General features: G+C 38.9%; 1 pseudogene; it reads right to left on the bottom strand.

Annotated features, from left to right (window-relative positions):
* On the bottom strand, positions 258-1,069 carry LOC102181184 (annotated as a pseudogene).

The following is a 24,388-nucleotide window of genomic DNA, read 5'->3' as shown; positions in this document are numbered from 1 at the left end:
AAGTACTAGGTTTAAGACTAAGTTAAAATATACATGTATTTGTCTCCTCCTTGATTGACATAAGATTGTTACTGTTGCTTCTTCAGAGAACCATATAAAGAATTAAAATCCTAAGGGAAAAAATTAATAAACTCAATTTGTTAAAAATGAGCAATAATGGAGGAAAAAAGTGTTTCCTCTCCACCCCTCTTCCTACACCCCATGCCATTTTGACTCACAAGATTCACAGCATCATTCCAGCTTTCACAGCTACAGCTTTAGGAAGGATCCCTGGATATACTTTCCATGAAGAAGTTTAAAATCCTTTTCTTGAGGACTTTGTCCAGATAGCCCAGAAGCTGGCTCTTAGAGGGGATGTCTGCCACTTATGGAGGTGGTTCTTGAAGATGCTGGTCTTCACGGTCATGTAGCACATGGGGATCAAGTTCAGTGAGCTGGAGAGCACCTTCTCATCATCCACTAGGAGCTTGAAGCTGGGCAGGTTCTGGATAGCAGTGATCTTGCCATCCTAGCCATCCTCCTTACCTCACTTGGGGCCTGCCTCAATCTTTTTTCCTCTTCTTGCACTCGTGCTGGGCCACCTCATGCTTAGCCAACTTCTCCATCTTGGTGATGCCTTTGTGCTGGTTCCACTGCAGCTGCCAAATCTTGGTGCACAGCATCTTCTTTTTGTGCATGTTATGGAACAGGTTGTCAAACTCCTCACAGGAAATGAACTGTGTGAGTGGCTGCAGCTTCAATCACAACTTCTTCTCCTCCCTGGTAACCTTGTGCTTAGCCTCCTTCTCCTTGTCCTTGCCTAGGAAGGCAGGCACCAAGTTGTAGTCACCTGTGATTTTCTTGCACTGCTGCCACTCCTTGAACGTCTGCAGGCATATGTCCGTAAGTGTGAGCTTCAGCTCTATCTCCACATGATGGTAGCCTTAGTTGAGAGCCAGCTGATAAACACCTCAGTGTCCTGGTCATACTTCTCTATCTTGTAGTTGTCCCACAGGGGCAGGTAGTCCAGCTGTTGCTGTTCAGCCAATACTTCCTGGGGAATCTGGAAAGCTTCAATGTGAGCAGCCATATCCTCCCAGTTTCCAAAGCTAAACTGCTCAGTGGCATCCAGCAGCAGCTGTCCTTGTAGCCACCAGCTGATAGTGTTACCACGTCCAAGCTTGTTCTGCAGGCTGCATGACAGGCCAATGAATTGGAGATGAGGTGTCGAGGCAAGGTGTTATTTGGTGATTTGGCTGACCAAGAAGATGGCAGACTAATGTCTCAAAATAACTATCTTCTTCTGGATACTAGGTTCTTTTATGGATCAGAGATGGGAGGAGAAGGGGAAACAAAGTACAAAGTCCATTAATCTTGCAAATTTCTCCTAGAATGGCAAGTCTCAAGCAGTAGATGTGTTAATTTCTTCCTTCTTGCCATCCACAGGTGGGCAGGATCATGAACAAAGGCACTTTAGCAGGCAGAGATGCTGAATTCTCTGAGGCAGGCCATTATGTATGATTATAATAACCAAAGCAACAAAAAGACATGTCAAAGAAACACTTCCAACATGGAATCAGAATTGGCTTTTCCTTATAACAGTAGCCATGATAGTGGCAGTGGTGGCTGATCTCTGCACCAGCTGAGAAGCACTCAGAGCACACAGCTCAATGCCCTTGCAGATGATGCAGCAGAAGTGCAGTGGGCTCACCTCCACCAGGCAGTACACACAGTACTTCTTATCAAGTTCCACCATCTTCCTCCACCTGCCTCCTTGGCTCCTGCCACTGTCACTCTCTCTGCATTTTATGAAATTGGGGGTACAAAGCTATTCTCACGCAAAATAGAATCCAAATTTTATTGTTTTAAACATATAAACCCATAGATATTGTTCAGTTGCTAAGCCGTCTTCCACTACTTGCAAACCCATGGACTGCAGCACACCAAGCTTCTCTGTCCTTCACTGTCTCCTGAAGTCTGCTCAAACTCTTGTCCATTTACTTCAATCAAAATTTATCTGAATCTCTTAATTAGAAAATAGTAAGCTAAATAAATTGTCCCATGTTTAATGTGGATTGATACGCTTTATAAATATAGTCTTCCTCTTCTTCCCTCTTTTGGAATTGAATACATATTTTTGACACAACTGAACTTTATTATAAAAGATGCATAATTATATAGGGTCCTAAAGTCTTACTTTATCATTTACTTATTTATATTATCTTTTATTTTTGAAACAAAATATAAAACCTGAGATTAAAATAATTACTTCAGAAAGAAAACAATGTTGTATTGTAAAGAATATCTTAATTCTGCTTTGTGTCAAGATATGAACATCATATATGAATGGAGCACAAATAACTATGCAAAAGTATACCCTACTGAAAGTATAATTAGACCTATAATTCAATGCACATGTATTTAATTGTTTTACTTTAACAAATGAATCACTCCTTTTTTCCTAAAGTTGGATTGTTAACGTTTTCATTATAGTTAAATACATATAAGATTTTCCATTTATATAAAGAATACTTTATAATAACTATACTTTTTCAAAATAACTTTAAAGAAGAAGACTCAGATGCTCACTTTACAAGTATGTTACTTTTCCCTAATATATGCGATATATTAAACTTTCAGAAACTAAAATATGTGAGATCATTAACCATCAACATTAAGTAAAGCAAGCCACAACCAAATAATACTTTGAAATACAGGACAAGTTAATCAGAAGGATAGTTTCATATTAATATGGAGTAGGAAAAATCATGACATCAGAAAATTCATTTATTATGGAAAGTTTCAATTGTTATGTGTATTTCCAAAATATGAATGCCATCATTGAGACAAGATAATAGTTTAACATAAAGATACAGACACTCACACACAAATACACTCCAAACTTAAAAACTATTGGGCATAAAAGGACACTATCAACAGAATGAAAAGGAAACCTACAGACTGAGAGATACTTACAAATCAAATTTCTAATAGTGGATTAATCCAGAAAATACAGAGAACTCCTACAACTCAACAACAATCAGATTTTAAAATGGGAAAAAGACTTGAAAGTTTTTTCAGAAATGATATATAGATGACCAACAAACATATGAAAAGATGCTCAATATCATTAATCACTAGAGAAATTCATATCAAAACAATGAGATATCACCTTGTCACAGGAAGGGGAACCCCTTCCAGGGCCTGAAAGAGGGTTTTTGTCTAACACTCAGAAATTAATTCTCTGAGGAGCCACACATCCTGACAAAGCAAGAGACTTTATTGGAAAGGGGTGCCTGGGTGGAGAGCAGGAGGGTAAGGGAAACCAAGAGGACTGCTCTGCCACCTGGCTCACAGTCTCGGGTTTTATAGTAATGGGATTAGTTTCCAGGCTATCTTTGGCCAATCATTCTGACTCAGAATCCTTTCTGGGGATACACATATTGTTCAGCCAGTATGGATACCAGCAAGAAGGATTTTGGGAGGTAGTAAGACACATGGTATCTCCTATTGACCTTTCCCACTCTTTTTGTTAGTGGTGGCTTATTGGTTCCATGTCTTCCTGTCATAAAATAACTCATTCAAATGAATACTGTGGTGCCTGGCCAGGTAGATTGTTTCAATCAATGTATCCCCTAACAACTTCACACTTTCTAGAAAGATTATTACCAATAAAACAGAAAGTAACAAGTGTGAGCCAGGATGTAGAGAAATAAGAACATTGTACCTTATCGAGGGGAATGTAAAATGGTACAGCTGCTATGGAAAGCAATATGGTGACTCACCAAGAAATCAAAGTAGAATTAACATATGTATTGGTCTGCTCAGGCTGCCATAGCAAAATATCATGGACTAGGTGGCCTTAAATAACAAAAATCTATTTCTCACAAATCTGGAAGTTGAGAAATTCAAGATCAATGTACCAGTGGATTTTGTTTATGGTAGGAACCCTTCCTGGCTTGCAGATGGTTACCTACATTCAGAAAAAGAGAGAAAGAGACAAAGAAAGACAGGGACTAAGGAGAGGGGAAATTTTTTGATGGGTGTAGAGTTTCAGTTTTTAAGATGAAATGGTTCTGGAGCTCTGTCGCTCAATAATGTACATAAACTTAGCACTCATCAACTGTATATTTGAAAATGGTTAAAATGATAAATGTCATGTAACGTATTTTTTACCACAATTAAAAATAAAAATGTTCAATTAGGTCCCATTTGTTTATATTTGCTTTTATTTCCTATATTTTAAGAGACAGGTCCAAGAAATTATTGTTATAAATTATGTCAAAGTATGTCAAAGTATGTTCTGTTTTCCTCTAGGAAGTTTACAGTATCTGATCTTACATATAGGCCTTTAATCCACTTCGAGCTTATTTTTGTATATGATATTAGTGAAATATCATTATTTTACAAGTAGCTGTCCAGTTTTCTGAGCACCGCTTGCTGAAGAAACTTTTTACTTTGTATATTCTTGCCTCCTTTATTGTAGATTAATTGACTGTCAGTGTGTGGGTTTATTCCTAGGATTTCTATTCTGTTCCACTGATTTGTGAGTCTGTTTTTATGCCAATACCATACCAGTTTGATTACTGTAGCTTTGAAGTTGTTGTGATGCACCCTGCAGGGCTACAAGGCTTATGATTGCCCAGATTCAAAACCAAAGAAAGAGCCCAGAGTCAGTCACAGACACATCAATAGTTTATTTGCTAGCGAGCTCTTACATGTCTGAAGCATGGTCCTGGAGGGACACTACGCCATGTGTGTGTATGGCAGATGGTGGACAGGACATGTGGGCAGACTTTGCTCCTGGAAGGAAGAGAAGTTTACCAGTTACAGGGAGAACTGAGTCAGGTTACTTCACTGGTTACCTGGCAGAGGGCCATGCCTCTCACTACCCTTTTGATGAGCTATCAATGGTAATGTTCTGATCTAAGAGTTGGAACAGTCACTAGCTGGGGTGGGATAAGTAGGTAGGAAGGTCACTCAGATAAGTAAGATGTAGGTGAAGCAAGCACTGATCAAGCAAGGGATGGACAGAGAGCAAGAGAACAGTCATTTGGGGTGGCCTGACCATAGGCTGGCTTGCCAAGGGGCTTAAGTGGTAAAGAATCTGCCTGCCAATGCAGAAGATGGAAGACATGCAGGTTCAATCCCTGGGTCAGGAAGATTCCCTGGAGGAGGACATGGCAACCTGCTCCAGTGTTCTTGCCTGGAGAATCCCATGGCAGGCTACAGTCCGTAGGGTCGCAAAGAGTCAGACACGACTGAAGCGACTTAGCACGTACGTATGCACCACCATATACCAGTATAGTCTGAAGTCAGAGGGCATGGTACCTATAGTTCTGTTCTTCTTTCTCAAGATTGTTTTGGCTCTTCAGGATCTTTTATGTTTCCATACACATTTAAAATTTTTTTGTTCTAGTTCTATAAAAGTGCCCTTGGAATTTTGTGAGAGATTTCACTGGATCCATAGATTGCCTTGGGTAATGTAGTAATTTAAAAATATTAGTTCTTCCAGTCCATGAACACAGTATACCATTCCATCTATGGTCTTCAGTTTCTTTCATCAGTATCTTAGTTTTCTGAGTACAAGTCTTTCACCTTCTTTGGCAGGCTTATTCCTAGGTTTCTACTGTTTTGATGAAGTTGTAATTGGGATTGTTTCCTAAATTTCTTCTTCTGATAGCTTTTTGTTAGTGTATAGAAATGCAACAGATTTTTGTATCCTGCATTTTTGCATTTTGTATCCTGCAACTTTACCAAATTCACCGATCAGCTCTATTGTCTTCTGGTGGTGTCTTTAGGATTTTCTATGTATAACATCATGTCATCTGTAAACAGTGTAAGTTTAACTTCTTCCTTTCCAATTTGGATTCCATTCATCTTTCTTCTTCTCCTTTGCACAGCAAAGGAAATCATCAACAAAATAAAAAGACAACCTATGAAATGGGAGAAATTATTTGTAAATGATATGACCCATAAACAATTAACAGCCAGCATATATAAACAGTTCATACAACTCAGCATCAAAGGCAACCCAATTTATTAACATGTATACACTGCTATATTTAAATTAAATTAAAAAAATAAAGTAAGCTACAAGGAAATATTTTTCAAGAGAATATAGCCAATAATTTATAATGACTATAAATGGATTATAGCCTTTAAAAATTGTGAATCTCTCTATTGTACACCTGTAACTTATATAATATTATAAACAACTATTGTTCTATAAAGTTAAAAAAATTAAAAAAATAGAACTTCATCACTGAAAATAATGAGCAGAAAAACTGAATAGACATTTCTTCAAAAGGGAAGTGCACATGGCCAACAGGTCCATGAAAAGATGCTCAATACTGCTAATTATTAGAGAAATGCAAATCAAAACCACAATAAGATAGTACCTCGCACCTGTGAGAATGGCTATCAACAAAAAGTACACAAATAATGATATTGGTGAGAATGTGGAAAACACAAAACCCTCAGACACTGTTGAAGGGACTATAGATTGGTGCAGCCACCTGAAAAACAGTATGGAGGTTTCTTTAAAAAATAAAATAAAAATAGAACTTCTATATGAACCAGCAATTCTATTTCTTGGTATATACCAAAAAACAAAACAATAATACTGAAAGATACATGTACCTGATGTTTATATCAGCATTATTTATAACTGCCAAGAAATAAAGCAAACTAACTGTCCATCAACAGATGAATGGATAAACAGATGTTGTATAAACACACACTCACAATGGAATACTGCTGCTGAGTTGCGTCAGTCATGTCTGATTCTGTGTGACCCCACAGACAGCAGGCCAACAGGCTCCCCTGTCCCTGGGATTCTCCAGCCAATAACACTGGAGTGGGTTGCCATTTCCTTTTCCAATGCATGAAAGTGAAAAGTGAAAGGGAAGTGGCTCTACTCAGCCATACAAAAAGAATGAAAATTTTGCCATTAGCAGGAACTCGGGTGGACTTGGAGGGCATTATGATAAGTGATATAAGTCAGACACAAAAAGACAAATACTGTATACTATCACTTATATGTGAAATCTAAATAATAAAACAAACTAGAAAATATACTAGAGAAGAAGTAGACTCATGTACATAAAGAACAAACTAGTGGTAACCAATGGGGAGGGGGAAGTGGGAAGTCAACACAGGCGTAAGGTATTGAGAGGTAATTCCAGATGTTCAGGCTGGTTTTAGAAAAGGCAGAGGAAAAAGAGATCAAATTGCCAACATCCAATGGATCATGGAAAAAGCAAGAGAGTTCCAGAAAAACATCTATTTCTGCTTTATTGACTATGCCAAAGCCTTTGACTGTGTGGATCACAATAAACTGCGCAAAATTCTGAAGGAGATGGGAATACCAGACCACCTGACCTGCCTCTTGAGAAACCTGTATGCAGGTCAGGAAGCAACAGTTAGAACTGGACATGGAACAACAGACTGGTTCCAAATAGGGAAAGGAGTACATCAAGGGTGCATACTGTCACCCTGCTTATTTAACTTCTATGCAGAGGACATCCTGAGAAACGCTGGACTGGAAGAAACACAAGCTGGAATCAAGATTGCCAGGAGAAATATCAATAACCTCAGATACGCAGATGACACCACCCTTATGGCAGAAAGTGAAGAGGAACTAAAAAGCCTCTTGATGAAAGTGAAAGAGGAGAGTGAAAAAGTTGGCCTAAATCTCAACATTCAGAAAACGAAGATCATGGCATCTGGTCCCATCACTTCATGGGAAATAGATGGGGAAACAATGGAAACAGTGTCAGCCTTTATTTTGGGGGGCTCCAAAATCACTGCAGATGGTGAATTCAGCCAGGAAACTAAAAGACGCTTACTCCTTGGAACAAAAGTTGTGACCAACCTAGATAGCATATTCAAAAGCAGAGACATTTTTTGCCAAAAAAGGTCCATCTAGTCAAGGCTATGGTTTTTCCAGTAGTCATGTATGGATGTGAGAGTTGGGCTGTGAAGAAAGTTGAGCACTGAAGAATTGATGCTTTCGAACTGTGGTGTTGGAGAAGACTCTTGACAGTCCCTTGGACTGCAAGGAGATTCAACCAGTCCATCCTAAAGGAGATCAGTCCTGGGTGTTCTTTGGAAGGAATGATGCTAAAGCTGAAACTCCAGCACTTTGGCCACCTCATGCGAAGAGTGGACTCATTGGAAAAGACTCTGATGCTGGGAGGGATTGGGGGCAGGAGGAGAAGGGGACAACAGAGGATGAGATGGCTGGATAGCATCGCTGATTTGATGGACATGAGTTTGAGTGAACTCCGGGAGTTGGTGATGGACAGCGAGGCCTGGTGTGCTGCAATTCATCGGGTCACAAAAAGTCGAACACAACTGAGCCATTGAACTGAACTGATTAAGAGGTACAAACTACTTGATATAAGTTACTCTAATATATTGCACAAGATGTAGAATATAGCAAATATCTTATAATAATTATAAATTGAATATAAACTTTAAAACAACAATAAAATAAAGTTAATATTTTAACTATCAACTGTTTCAAATTATAGATATAACAAAGCAATATTCAGTTACAGACAATTTTCCTAAATATTTCCCTCCAATGTCCCATCATTTCTCCAATATCTTTTTGAGATTCACTCTTGGCATTTTTGACCAGGACCTCCAAGTATCATGACTTAATCTATAAGAATATTAATATATGTAAAATGTATTTGTAAATGAACATTATTTTAAAGGTAGTATTTCTGTGTTCATGTTATAGATGAATTTTCTCTAGATCTAAGGAAATGATTTGTCATAAGATTTTTTTAAATCAGGTCATAATAAAAGAAAATCAATGCTATTTACTATCGTGCAAATTTAATCTAATTTATTACTGTTGATATGTGTAGCTCTTCTACTGTAGGTACTGCAGCAAAATACTTTCACTGAGGACAGAAAATAAAATGTATCATTTAGCTTACAGAAGCAAAAACTATTGTTAGTCTTTCCCATATTACAGATTCTATTTCTTTGATTTATCAAAGAAGGAGAGAAAAAGAGGAAAAGGCAGGGAGGCCATGCTTGGATTAGCTGAAAGAAGCATTGTTCTGACTCATCTAAAGCTGCATCAGAGAAGGTTGATTCTTCCAGAAGCATTCAAGAGGAAGTTATTTCCTAGAGTTTTTGAAAACATGATCTGATGATCGAAAGAGCGTATTCTCATTCATGCTAGTTAGTGAACATCGTGTTTTGTCACCCGGCCTAGCTGGTAAAGAATCCGACAGCAATGCGAGAGAGCTGGGTTCGATCTCTGGGTTGGGAGGATCCCCAGGAGAAGGGAAAGGCTACCCACTCCAGTATTCTAGTCTGGAGAATTCCATGGACTGTACAGTCCATGGGGTCGCTAAGAGTTGGACACGACTGAGTGACTTTCATTTGGTAACACAACACTTGTACTTAGTTTCAAAGACTCATAGCACTTATTTTTTAGTATATTTTAGTTCTCACTTATGAATATAACAAGAAATGACTTTGCCAAAAATATTATATTCTCAATACATCTGAATACATCAGGTGGATTGTTGTCTCTAATGAAGTAGTCAACCCTCTTACCATGTAAGAGTCGGACACGACTGAGGGACTTTCACTCACTCACTTAGGTCGCCTGTTACTTGGGGCAGGGACGCAGGTGAATCTGGTTAGAGTCAAAGGAACAGCCAGGACCTGGTGATCTGGTTGAGATGAAGAGTCGGTGTCCCAGAAGGGAAACAGAGGAGGAAGGACCTCATACAAAGTTGCAGCCCTCCCTCCATCTAGGCGCTCTGCCCCACTGCCTACAGCTCTGGCCTGGAGGAGAGCGCGCTCAGCGGGCGCGAGCGCGCCGACTGTAATTCCCGACGCGCCCGGCAGCGCTGGGGGCGCGCTCGTCCCGCAGTTGGCCTCCCCTCCGGCTCGCAGATCGGAAGCTCTTGCGAAAGAAAAGGTCTCTTAGCGCCAGCTCACCCAGTTCGTGGGAGAAGCTGTCAGGCATTTGCTTCCGGACGCCTAGACTACAGCCGGGATCGTCCCGGTGGCTAGCTGAGGCTGCGTGCTTGTGTCTGTCCCGGACACCGTGACCAGGCCCGCCGCTGGCACAGAGCGCAGAGGTTGCTGCGCAGGGGCTCAGCTTCCAGGCAGCTCCGGGCATTCGCCTGGGCGCAGGCGTTGGAGGGGACAACAGAGAGTGAGGCCTTTTCTGTGTCCTTTCGAATCAGAGCCATCTAATCGTGTGTGTGTAAGTAGAGGTGGGAGTGAGGTGAGTGAAGGGAGCAACACTGCGCGCTACAAAGTCTCCCGTGAGCATTGCCGCCTTTGCTAGGCCGACCGTTCCTCTTCTGGGAAAGCGACTCAACCCCTAAGCGGGGACTAGACTCGGATTTCGTACCTACTTGGCTGAGGGAGCCGCTGGTGTCGGGTCTTGCGGCGCGTGTGACAATCTGATCCGTAAATGGTTGAGGTATCTCCTTCCTTCCAATGAAGCAGCACCAGCCCAGCAGCTGAGGCCAGGATACCCCGAGGCTCCTGCCCAGAAGGGAGTTCCCGCTTTGTGCTTTGACGGGTTTGCTCCCACCCGACCTGAGACATGGACGCCTATGTGTTTCCCGCTCCATCCAGGGCTGCCCCTCACCCAGTACCCTGACTCTGAGTCAGATGGAAAACCTGGGGATTCGCCAGATAGGCTTACCTCCGCTGGCCACAAGTAAGGATCCCTGAAGTCACTGGCCTCCCAGAAAGCCACAAAACTGTGGGGTGGGAAGGGACCCTCTTGGTTCCAGGGAGACAGGCCCAGGCCTTCAGTTCTTTTTACTGTGATGAAGCGCTCCTCCAACCCAAAAGGGAGTTCTGAACTTGGGAGACTTTGAACCAAACGGAGTTCAAGGTATCAGTTCAGTTCAGTAGCTCAGTCCTCTGACTCTTTGCGACCCCGTGAATCGCAGCACGCCAGGCCTCCCTGTCCATCACCAACTCCCGGAGTTCACTCAGACTCACTAGGCAACAACAAAACAAATTAACTCTGTCCCCGACTTCTTAGGAAGTTTCAGTTATTTGAAGAAACACTGGTTGGTTTATGATGTTGATGTTTTTCAAAAGTCCTTGTATATTCAGCTCCCTTCCCCAATCCCAACTTCTAACTTTGGGGATATATTCACTACAAAGAGCAAAAACACTGTCGCTGTTGCCAGTTTCCAACACATTTACAGCAATGCCTCTCTCAAATAAAGTTTGGTAAGGCCCTCGCAGCTCAGGGCCAGGGTCTGAGGAGGAAAACGAAACTCTTTAAACAGGAGTGTGCAGGTGACTGGTGGGTTCTTCCCACACAAACCAGCACGCACACACAACCGTGTGTAGACACACACACAGACACGCACACACACGAGTGTTTCCTGTAGACGGCCACTAGAGGGAGGACCGTTGGGCAATCCTGCATGATGGCGCAAATATGGAGCCTGCTCTGAGTTTGTATTTGCCACTTTTAAAGGGCTTGGACTGATTGTGATAAAGGGGAATCTACCTTGGCTAGGTTGGACATGCACAAAGGGAGAAAACGTAAGTGCTATCTTCTCTACAATCGTAGGTTCCTTTGATCCTGGGACTTCCCATTCTATTATCCCCTAGACAGGACACTGAAAGTCACAAGGTGCCCAGAACAGAGCCTAGACACCTACTCCCTTAATTGCGTTCTTCCTGAAGGAAATTTAGGAAAGGGTTGTGGAGGTGTGAATCCTGTTTTCTGAACTATTTTTCCACCCTTGTCTAACCTTACTCTATTACTTCAAAAATATAGCAGATACATGTTACACCATTGTTCAGACAAAGTGTAAAACTCAGCTGGAAACATACTTGGTAGTTTTACAAAGGATAAACAAAATTCCTTTTCATCACAGTTCTGACTTTGAATTTAATTCCTTGCTGCCCACCTGGAAATGGCCACAAAACCGTTAGAAAATACCATTTAAAGTAGGCTCCTAAGTTCCTAGTGAGTGTCTAAGCATGAAAATCACTAAAGAAAAAGTGTTTTTTTTAAACTCGAATAGTTTGATTCGTTGTAACTCTGAATTAGGAAATATGCATGTGGGGATAAAGCAAAGATTTAAGTATTGTCTTGATTGGAATTTCAAGATTGAAAATTTTAATTCCCTTTATATTTTAAAAGGCGTCTATTTCAACTAACTTTGTGAAGTGAATCAGAGCGATGACTCAAGCCATCGCGAAAGCGGGAGGTGAGCTCCCTTGAAGTGTTGAGCGCCTTGATGACCTAATGCTGAATGCGAGCAGAGTGGTCAGATCCCACTCACGCAGCTCTGGCTCTGTTCAACTAGGCAAGTGCACCTACCGCAGTAAATACCACCGGTACATCACTTACGATGGGCTTCACGATGGACTTCACGATGGGCTCTGGGGATTGACAAACAGCCACCAGCTCTGTTCTACTCTAGGTCACTCAGCGGCGCAAGCAGGTCGCCCTCTGCGCGCTACAGCCTGCGGGGCGGGAGCCTTGGCGCTCACCCCTGGAGCTCAGCTGGTGCTGACGTCTGTTCAAGCCCTTAAATGTGCCCGTCCCTGAGTAGGAGGGAACGGAGTTTGTAGCAGTCGCTTTGCCGGAAGGGAGTCGCGCCTCTGCTCTCGAAGGCGGCAAGCCTGGTTGCCCCTCGCTCTTCCTGGATCTGCGTTTCAGTCTGACCTCTTTGTACTGACTCCCCTCGCCAGCCTCTCCAGCTGGAGGCGCATTTGGTTTTGCATCCCAGGAGAGAACCAACAGGGCTTCTCATACCCTGTGCTTTTACAGTAGACTCGAAGACCAGATATTACGAAGTGCGCTCTGGGATCGCTCGAGGAGCACAGAGCTTCCTCTCCCTGTTTTGGTCGGGGGTGATTTATCTGAGAGCTGGAGAAAGCGTCCTCCCCGCCCCGGCACCTGCAACTTGTTAGGGTTTCTTCTCAGTCCTGTGTGTGCATTTCCAACATCAAAGTTTTTCTTCCCCTACCCGAAAAATCTATCCGTTTAATCCATTCTCCTCCCTCCGCGCTGTCTCTGCCAGGCCTCCTCTCTGTGCGGTGAGTGGATAGCGGTGCGTGCAGGGTGGCAGCGGCGGCGGAGATTGGAGGGATCAGGCAGAGCAGAAGAGAAGGAGCTGCTGCCAGGGGCTTCCAGGTCCCTGGGTAACCGTTTGCCAGGCGAAAGAGCTGGGTAAGAGTACAGAAGAAGCGTCGGAACCTTCTGGGACGCTGGTGCCTAAAACCTGGATTTTAACCACCATCCTGGTTGCGCGTCTCTGTCCTTTTTCTAATTTGGTAACTAGTGGAGAGAAGCGCTTGGCACGAGCGCTCTGCGGGACCCAAGCTTCAGGCTGCTCGGGATCCGTGTGTCCGCTGCTGCGGAAGGAGCGGAGGGGAGGAAGCCAACCGCTGCTTACTGGAGCCTGGAGGTAGGCAAGGGGGTGGGATCCAGATTCTAGCGCTCAGCCCAGATTCCAAAAGGGTGTCTGGTTTCACGGAGAGGAGGCATTCTCCTCATTTCCCATCGCACTCTCTCCTTTAAGGATTCAGGCTCAAGAACAACCAGATAAGGAGCACTCTCAAGGTGGACTGCCTTCCGTCTCATCGCCTGAATGCCAGTGCTCTTTAAATTGATTTGATTGCGTTGGGGGTGTTTAAGCTTTTCCAGGAAGTTGATAGCTTGCAGATTTTGAAAAGGTCCAACTTGATTTTATTCAGTTTCTTAAAGGATGTGTTTCCCGTGGGCAAGAATTATGGGAAATAAATATCAGTGTCATATACAACTGCAATAGCAGCTTAAAAATCACCTTCATTTCCTCCCCAAAAGTTTTCCCCATGCAAGTTTTTTTATTGCCCAGAAGCAGTGCATGGAGACTTCGTTTGCTTTATTATATGTATACTGGGGAGGGGGCTCTCCTATTTTTAAAGTGCAGGATATCAAGGGCATTGTCATTATCTTGTATTTCTTTCTATTTTCCCCTATGCTGCTCATATAACAAAGCACTGTGAGTATAGAGAGAATGGAACACTTTTAAAATCTGCAAGAATGAGGAAAGACTCTGCTATTCCCAGCCTTGCTTGAAGTTTTTATTTAAATACTAGATCTTTTTTTTAGTTAAGAGAAGTAATTTGAAATAAGACTGGACTAATATTGTCAGTGCGATTCAGCATGGTAAGATTTTGCATGAAGCATATGTAATTGATCCCTATAGTTGCACATTAGCTGATGACAGAAATTGCTTGAGATGATAGAAACACCACTTGATTTTTTGGCAAATGAGACTCAGACTGGGGGGAAATCTTAAAAATTTTGAAGTCGAAATTCATGGCAAGAATATGAATACATTGATGAAAATAGAAGGCAAGTTAACTTAAAAGTGTGGTTTATTGAAAATCAGTGCCTGATGTGTCACGTCTACATATGATAATCAGTGAAATAAATGAACCAGTTAGTATTCCAAGCTTGCAATACTTGGCTCTGTAGAAAAACTGCTGTTACATTTTTATTTCCAATCTCATTTGTGAAAATAGAGTAACGTTGGGTGTGTTTAATAACTTCCTTACACATGTGTGCTGTAGATCCCAGGATATTCTGTAAAGCAGAGAGAGACAAGGTCCGAGATCTGGCCTCCTTACTTCTTGCCATCTCTTTGCTACTCGATATTCTTCATATAAGCTGCAACTAGTGGAATCTTCCTTTCCTTCTTTTTCTCTTGCTTTATACACTTGTAGCTTCCAATTTGGACCTAAATCTCCCTGCAGTAAGCTCTATCACTCATGTGTTCATCCTCACAGGGCAGCTTTGAGTTGGGGTTTCCCTGAATTGAAATAAGACAATATCCCAATAATAAAGTACATGTAGTTATGTAGTCATTGGATAGATTCTGAGTGTATCCTGCTAAGCCAAGCAGGGTGACAAGGTGTTTGGGGGAAGCTAGGCTACAACTGAAGTGGTGAGAATGTGGCTAGGAATGTGGATAGTAACTTAAAGAAAATTGGAGCTGTGTGGAAAAGAAGGAATAATGCTAAAATCTGAGGGGGTATGTGTGTTGTGTAGAGGGATCTTCAGCAGGAATCAACCTTCTCTTAGATCTGCATGGATAAGTTTACCTGAAAGGTCAGACTCCTTGCCTGATAAAAGCTTTGTAGAGAATTGAGAATCCTGTGAAAATAAACAGCTCTCGTTTGTAGTTATTGACTTTCAAATAAACTCTTCAGTGCTAGGGTCTAAAATCATTTTTCTGAAATTTTACTGCCTAAGAATGCATAACAATTGAGATTTATGACCCCTAATACAGGAGAAATTGGTTCAAGAGGATCCAATTAACTGCATGTTTAACGCCATGGCCATGGGTGTTTCCAATTCTCTTAGTTCAAAAATTATCTGGTGAAAAATATAGGCTTGGTGCTAATGAACTTCTTTTGTTAGGGAGAGTGTTGTAAACTCATATTAGTCTAAATTCTTTCTTCTTTATCTTTTCAGTCTTCCTTGCTTTCCATTATTCAATGTCATTTTTATTGTCATGTCTGTCCTGTGAGGTGATGACTATTCTTAAATACCAAGCTTCTATCATTTGTGTATTTGAAGCGCTGGATGGTGGCCATTTGAGACTAAAACCAGAAGGCACTAAAACCAAAGTGATGGAAATGCTTCACAATTACTGTGCATTAATAAAGTTAAAAAAAAATCAATGTGCTGATGGTTTGATTAAAGGATAACTTTAAGTAAACATTATGATTATCGCTTCCTCACTGAATGGAGGACAATTTTGAAAAGATTTAAAATCTTTAAGAGTTTAACATGCTAATCTTTTTATTTTATATATTTACATGATTTCCTAATAATGAAAAGTAATTCAAGTAGTTTATGTGAAATTATAAAAAGACAAAGTAAGCTTAAAAATCCCTACAGTCAGATTTTCTCTACTATTTATCTTTGTTTTCATTAATAAAACTTCACAAGTGGACCATGAAAGTGAAGGAACTGATTGATGACATCCTGAAACCAGTGATAAATTTGGTCATTTCTTTGGGGTCTCTTCCTTTGCAACTGACATTTTCGTGAAATTCTTAATTTCCCCCATTCTTTCCAAGCAAAGGAAGCTGGTTATTGTTGGGGTCATTGTTGAGGTCATCAATATGTGTGGCATTCATTGACATTCTGGTATCAGTATTCTGATTTTTCTTTTTTTTTTCTTTTTCATAGTATTTTCTTATACAGTGCTGCTTGTACATAACATTTCTACAATAGTAAACATTTACAGCTTTTTACTACTCACAAGGTTTGCACAAAATAGCACAGCATCAAGTATAGAGAAAGATTATACTGCATTTCTTTTTTTGTTTAAAAAAGAGACACTTTATTCAACTGCATATATATTGGTAACTACTGTTTTAAAATATGTGCATGTTGAAATTTTAAAATGCATGCTTTAAGAAAATATGGCCTCTCAAGTAAGGCAAGACAAAAATTGATGTGAATTATGTGCTAAATTTTAGGTGGAGTTTTTATTTTGTTTTCCTTGAATCTCCAACAACCTCTTTAAATATTTAGTTGATAACACTCCCAATAAGTGGGAAATTTGAGAAGGAAATCACAAAGCTAGTTTTATCCTAGCAAGGTAATCTTAAGCTAAATGAAAGGAATGGTTTTGCTTCATATTAATCCCAAATAACAACGTTATGATTTACATATAGAGATTGAAACATGATGCCACGTGGTCTAGGATTCCTGCCACATATTAGGTTTTTGTAAAGTAAATGATATCACTGATAGAAAATAAAATCCATTACTTTGTATTAAAATATATAGCATTTTCTTGGAAGTTCTAGGTACTTCTTTTTCTATTATATAGCTCCTCTCCCCATGGGGTGAAAAAGAGAGAATCCCGCACAGTGGAGCCATTGTGATCAATAATATTTTGCATAATTCTACCTTTGAACCATCTTTTATTGTTGTTGCTTAGTCACTAAGTCTTGAACCATCTTTTGTTGTTTAGTTCCTAAGTTTTTGAGACCCCATGGACTACAACTCGCCAGGTTCCTCTGTCCATGGGATTTCCCAGGCAAAAATTAGAGTGGGTTACCATTTCCTTCTCCAGGGGATCTTCCAACCAAGGGATTGAACCTTTGTCTCCTGCATTGGCGGGGGGGGGAGGGGGGGGTGGGGGGGGGGAGGGGGTCGGTTGCCATTGAACCACCAAAGAAGCCCTGAACCATCTTTAATTGCCATCTATAACAAAGGAAACATTGAACTTTCCTCTAATGATAATTTTCTGACAGTCTTTTTCAAACTAGTATACTATCTATTTGAAAGTGTAAATGTTCCTTAATGCTACTTGAAAAAACAATGATTTCCCAAGTTCTTTCCAAAAAAGATAAAAGTTAAGACTCATCTTTTCTCCACTCTCTTCCTCCTCTGTGCTCTGATACAAATCACATCATAACTTTAGATATTATCTCTTAAAGTGATTCCACAAATACCAGATGAATATATTGTTTTTTATCAACTACATTATTGTCTCTGTTCTGTGTTCTTAAAATCAGAATGGCTTTTCTCTCACAAACACTATTTGTGTTGATGTTAATTTCCTCCATGCTACCTGAGAAAATTCATTCACACTAAGTCAGTTATTTAATGGATTCCTTAACAAGCTGCATTGCATTTTAATAGTGGACCACTAGAGGAAGACAAATCCTAACATCTATTTCAGTGAAAGTTTTAAAGTCCTCAAACAAAACCCTCTGCAAGTTAAAGTCTTACAAACCACAGTCATATGCAGATAGGCCTGAACTACAACCTGTTTGAGATCTGCTGGTCTCTGCTATTTAAAAACTCATATCTGGAGCGCCAGAGTCTACCCAAGGACTTCAGGTACAAACATAGAAGAGGAGCTTGAATATATAATTAAGATTTGTACAAGGAGAATACGACATTATCGTTAATAAATCTAGGGAGCAGAAAATGGGATCCAGGGAACAGAGACGTATCAAAAAAGTAGAGGTGTTAGATTCTTTTCTTGGTTTTCCTTTGGCAAGGTTTGCCAATGGAATCAGACTGGAACACAGAATTATTATGCAGAGAACAAATCCAAGAGGCAGGAGAGATCATAGTGCCTAGGTCCAGTTCATGTTGTCCCTGGGAGTGGAGAGAGGATGTTTGTTTTCTTATTTCTTGCAGTTCTTTCACCAGACACTTTGAGATTTTGTTTTATGGGATGGCAGCTAAGTTTGATTCCCAGTGAAAAGTGATCATTTCTTACTTATTTTTTACTTATTAAAACTATGACATAATTTTCTTCTAAGAATTATATCTCCTTGGATCGTTATACAGCAAAATGACGATGGTTGGTCAACCATATAATTTAAATAAAATAACTTACAATTTATGTAAAAATACTCTTACATTGAATTGTTTCTCGATTTTATCCTACAGCTGCATAAAATAGGGTAAAATAGAAATACTGGCTTCTGCTTTAAAGATGAGTAAAACATTAGAAATGTTGTAGGTGACATTAGGTATTTTGTAACTTTCCTACAATCTTCATTTGTGAATTGCTTACTTAAATTTCCACCTCTATTTTAGTGCTCAATTCCTTTCAGGTATAAAACAAGGAAGAGAAAGAACATAAAACTGTCATTTGAGACTTAAGGTAGCTAACTATGAATGATGTTTTTTAAAAAGGCTCTCAAAGTTATTTTCTCATATTGCTTTTTTTCTTACATACTTCAAATAATAAATTATATATATTTATGCATATGTGCATATACATTAATATGTGTGTTAGAATTTTCTTGGATTTATCAAATTTTTTATTCTAAATACTAGGTTTATCCCTTTTCAATCTGAAGTCCTTTCGCCACTGCTATCAAGGACACATTTTTCAGAGAAATTAAACAATCAATTAGTTATTAATTAATGTAATATTTTGATTCCAAAACCTCTGTAAGAGCATTTTTTAAAAGATAATTAAGAATCAAATTGGTATAAGTTAAAAATACATATTGTCCCAGGTTTTATTTTATTTGCTGAAAAACATAATCCAAATGCTATTCATATTGTTATCTATATTGTACATTCTTAAGATTTAATTGCTTAGAGTAATTAAAGTGTAAAAATTGTATTCATTTATGTTATGATTTAGTCATTTAACCAATCAATAAAATCTAATCACTGTCTAAAAATAATTTGACATAATTAACACATATATGTTATTCAGAACAAATTTTAGGTGGTGTATTATGTATTAAGCTAGCATCTGCATAACATTTTATGTTCTCGTAAATGGGTTCATAAATGTTAAACATTATTTAAAATTATTTAAAGGATCTTTAGTTGCAAAGATGTACATCTAAATTGAGCTGGTATCATTATTTGCATCATATTATAAACAGTGTAATGTTATAAGTGTTAAGTCCTGGAAATAACTAAAAAATAATATATTAAATGCCATGTATGCACTTAGTCATGTCCAGCTCTTTGCAATCTCATGGATTGTAGCCTGCCAGGATCCTCTGTCCATGGGATTCTCCAGGCAAGAATACTGAAATGGGTTGCCATTTCCTTCTCCAGGGGATTGAACTACTGTCTCCTGCATTTCAGGCAGATTCTTTACCGCCTGAGCCACCAGGGAAACCCATTAGTTACTATACCATTGCTAAATTATATATTTGCTTTGACTTTGCAGTCAACCTGAAATATAATACTCCAAGTTTTCAGATGTTGAACTGTTTTCTCTAAGAAATATTTTATTGACTTATTAAAAATATTGTGGTAAACTTTTAGGATATATATATATATATATATATGTTTTTGCTGACCACGTTATGGAAATATGGGGGAGTATAATTTGATTCCAAATTTTTGTAATCAGAAGTATAAAAATTATAACCCTATGCAGATGCATACAATGTAAACACACAAGAATACCCATAGTTCTCATATTTCCTACCACTATTAACTCTCTAATATATATGGTGTGTATTTAACTCTGAGAATGATTTTCTATTGCTATTTCAAATTCATCTGAGCCATGATATACTGATAATTTGGCATGTATTAAGTAATTTCAGACCCACTTATAAACATTCATTCCCCAAATTAGCATATTAAACTTGGTGAAAAGCATAGTAAGTTTATGTTATTAATTGTATACCTATTATAAAGTAGGAGTATATTGATTAGCAAGAATGGGGTAGGAGTAAGCAGTCATTCCCTTACTCATCTTTCTAATGGGAAAAGAAAGATTTTAGGCTTAGGAATTCAATCTTAGGAAAGGAGACTAATTGCTCTGGGCAAAAATTTAATTTAAAAAGTTAGCTAGTGAAGACTTACTGTAAGGAGTGTTAAACTGATGAATAATTATGGAATTCCAGTATTTGTAATATAAATGTTATATATGGTTTCTATATTAAATATGATTCTTCTGGAAACCTATGTGATAGGTAATCAAAAATGTTTTAGAAATTTGAAAAATAGATGTGATACTTTTATCTTCATTAAATATATGCATAGACTAAAAATTACAGATTACCAAAATAATGATTGACAATGTAGTGATTATTTTATGCGCTATTACTTTAAGTGCTTTACATTTATAAGCTCACTTAATCCTCATAACTTCATAAAGTACATATTATTATTTTCCCAGGTATGAGAAAAAGTGCTTTCAGTTATTCAGTATGAAGAGATGGAATCTGGGTTCAAATCAAAGCCCCAGACACTATGTTCTTGATTCTTACACTTTAAAGGCTTTTGACAGCATTGAAAAAAATTCTCTCAGCCATAAATTTAAGACAATTGATTGATATTATTGACTTTACAATAATATGATTATTGTTTATGATTATTTATTGCCAGCACCAATTTTATATACTTTGAGGATTTTCTATTCTGATGTATTTTCACATTTGTTATACATTTTTCTTACTTTCAAGTGTACAGTTTGTTTTCTTAGAAGTTAATTTTGTGACTGCTTGATGTTTTCCTTTCTTCACTGAAAGAAAAAAGTTCTTTTTAGCCTTTAAGCTACAGAGATTATTGAGTTTCATATATCAACATATGTGGGTACCTTTTTTGTAAGATATGGATAACTTTGTGAAAAGAGAATTTTACCTGCACAGTGTTAAAATAATAAATGCATAATTGTGCGTTTATTATTTGCACATATTTACTTTTTAACTTATTTCCAAACTCTATTGAGATCCTTTCTCTTATAAAGTGCATTACAAGTTCTTCTTCCTGATTTTTTTGTCACCTTGTTAGACATGTTCTCTTTATGGGATTCATCCAGATTTGGATATTGGATGGCAAATCATGTTCTCTAGATCATGACTTCTATTACACTGATCTCCCTCTAGACTTTTGTAAGACAGAAAAAATAGTGGCTAATGGGATTAGGTCAGTAGTTGAACTCCAATGTTCAGCTGCTGTGAAGCTGGACGTTTTTCCCTAAAGTTTCTTTGCTTCAGTTTCCTCACTTCTGGTATCTCATGAGTATTACAAAACTTTGATGAGATAATTCAAGTAGCATGTTTATGACAGTGCCTGACACATAGTTCAGACTCCTTAAAGGTAAATATTTTGAGCAAGTATTTGAGAGGAGAGCAGTGGAAAAGACAGTGTCAGATATGACCATGTGATAGTTTCATATGTATACAAAAATCTTCTCATAGAAATAAAGTGTTGGTCATGATCCTAAAAGGGAGCATGCATATTTTTATATATTTAAATAAAAATGAATTTGAAATTTGAAATTTGTTTTTGCTATTAGGATGCTCTTAGAAATATTAAACTTTCCTGAACTGGAAAAATGGATCCACCGACAAAAAACAACAACAAATAACACTTGCTTTAATCCTATGAGTGCATGATGTCCTCCAGGTGCTTCTGTCGATGGGATTCTTCAGGCAGGGATACTGGAGTGGGTTTCCATGCCCTTCTAGAGTATCTTCCTGAACCAGGAATCAAAACTGCCTCTCTTATTTCTCCTGCAAAGAGAGAAATGTGCTTAATCGCTCAGTTGTGTTTGACTCTTTGCTACCCCATGGACTGTAGCCTGCCAGGCTCCTCTGTCCATGGAGATTCTTCAGGGAGGAATAGTGGAGTAGGTTGCCATGCCCTCCTGCAGCGGATCTTCCCAACCCAGGGTTGAACCCAGATCTCCTGCCTTGCAGCAGATTCTGTTACTGTGTGACCCAACAGTTCAGTCAGTTCAGTTCAGTTGCTCAGTTGTGTCCGACTCTTTGTGACCCTATGGACTGCAGCATTCCAGACCATCACCGACTCATGGAGTTTACTCAAACTTATGTCCATTGAGTTGGTGATGCCATCCAACCATCTCATACTCTGTCATCCCCTTCTCCTCCTACCTTCAATCTTTCCCAGCATCAGGGTCTTTTCAAATGAGTCAGTTTTTCGTATCAGCTGGCCAAATTATTGGAATTTCAACTTCAGTATCGGTTCTTCCAATAAATATTCGGGACTAATTTCCTTTAGGATGGACTGGTTAGATCTCCTTGCAGTCCAAGGGACTCTCAAGCGTCTTCTTCAACACCTCAGTTCAAAAGCATCAGCTCTTCAGTGCTCAGCTGTCTTTATAGTCCAGCTCTCACATCCATACATGACTACTGGAAAAACCATAGCTTTGATTAAACAGACCTTTGTTGGCAAAATAATATCTCTGCTTTTTAATATACTGTCTAGGCTAGTCATAACTTTCCTTCCAAAGAGTAAGTGTCTTTTAAATTCATGGCTGCAGTGATTTGGGAGACCAAAAAAACAGTCAGCCACTGTTTCCCCATCTATTTGCCATGAAGTGATGGGACCAGATAGCATGATCTTCACTTTTTGAATGCTGAGTTTTAAGCAAGCTTTTCCACTCTCCTCTTTCACGTTCATCAAGAGGGTCTTTAGTTCTTTGCTTTCTGCCTTAAGGGTGGTGTCATCTGCATATCTAAGCTTGTTGATATTTCTCCCAGCAATCTTGATTCCAGCTTGTGCTTCATCCAGCCCAGCATTTCTCATTATGTACTCTGCATAGAAGTTAAATAAGCATGGTGACAACATACAGCCTTGATATACTCCTTTCCCAATTTGGAACCAGTCTGTTGCTCCATGTCCAGTTCTAACCGTTGCTTCCTGACCTGCATACAGATTTCTCAGGAGGCAGGTCTGGTGATCTGGTATTCCACTCTCTTTAAGAATTTAAAGAAAATTTCCACAGTTTGTTGTGATCCACACAGTCAAAGGCTTTGGCATAGTTAATAAAGCAGAAGTAGTTGTTTTTCTGGAACTCTCTTGTTTTTTCAATGATCCAACAGATGTTGGCAATTTAATCTCTGGTTCCTGTGCCTTTTCTAAATCCAGCTTGAACATCTGGGAGTTCTCGGTTCACATACTGTTGAGCCTGGCTTGGAGAATTTTGAGCATTACTTTGCTAGTGTGTGAGATGAGTGCAATTGTGTGGTAGTTTGAACATTCTTTGGCATTGCCTTTCTTTGGGATTGGAATGAAAAATGACCTTTTCCAGGGAACCACCAGGGAAGCCCTTTAATCCTATAAGAGTTTATCTGAAAAATTTTGTCTAAGGGAACTTTCTTAGTGAATGGCTAGTACAGTTAAAAAATGAAAAAACAAAGCAAATGAGCAGAGTGATGGTAGGTTTTCTGGTGTTCAACATCTTTGACACTGAGTAGCTACAATTTAAGAAAATAAATAAATAGTGCTGTTAAAAAAAAAAAGCTGACTTTTTCTGGAATTGTGTTTATTCTCCACACTATACTTGTTGAAAATTATCTGAAATGAAAGTACAGTTAGAAATAATTATATTTTTAAATAAGGACACTATACTCTATTCTAATTTTATTAGAATTGTATTTATAGAAATTACATATCTTTCTTTCTTCATTTATTTTTCAAAACAAAACAATGGCCTTCAGTTCCTTTACTATTGAGTAGTGTCAATTGAATTTTAGAGTAAAATTAACATAAAAGTTTAGATGGAAAATAATCTGGAAATGTGTTTAGTTCTTAAAGCTGGCTACTATGAAAGTGAGATTTGTCTGTCAAGTTGAGTCTCCAGTCTAAGACCTGCCTGCAGCCAAAGTGTCCTACCTGTTGCCATTCTGAACTGAAGTATGTACTGTAATCAGAGCTTTCTCATTTAAATGGTCATTATCAGACAGATAATTAGGAGGATAAGAATTAAAAGAGATCAACAGAGGAGTTATTAATCGATTTCAATCTAAAACAATGTGGAATCAATTCCATTTCTCTAAATGTGTGTGCACTAATTATTAGCAAGAGAAAGTAAATATAAATGCAGGGATTATCCTGCCACTGGACTATATGATTATGTCACTAAAATGTTTGATGATACACTTTTTTTGATACTCATTG

Source organism: Capra hircus, chromosome 26, assembly GCF_001704415.2.
Source record: "Capra hircus breed San Clemente chromosome 26, ASM170441v1, whole genome shotgun sequence".
Taxonomy (NCBI): Eukaryota; Metazoa; Chordata; class Mammalia; order Artiodactyla; family Bovidae; genus Capra; species Capra hircus.
Note: the sequence above shows the minus strand (reverse complement) of the source record. Positions and strands in the feature narration are given on the sequence as shown.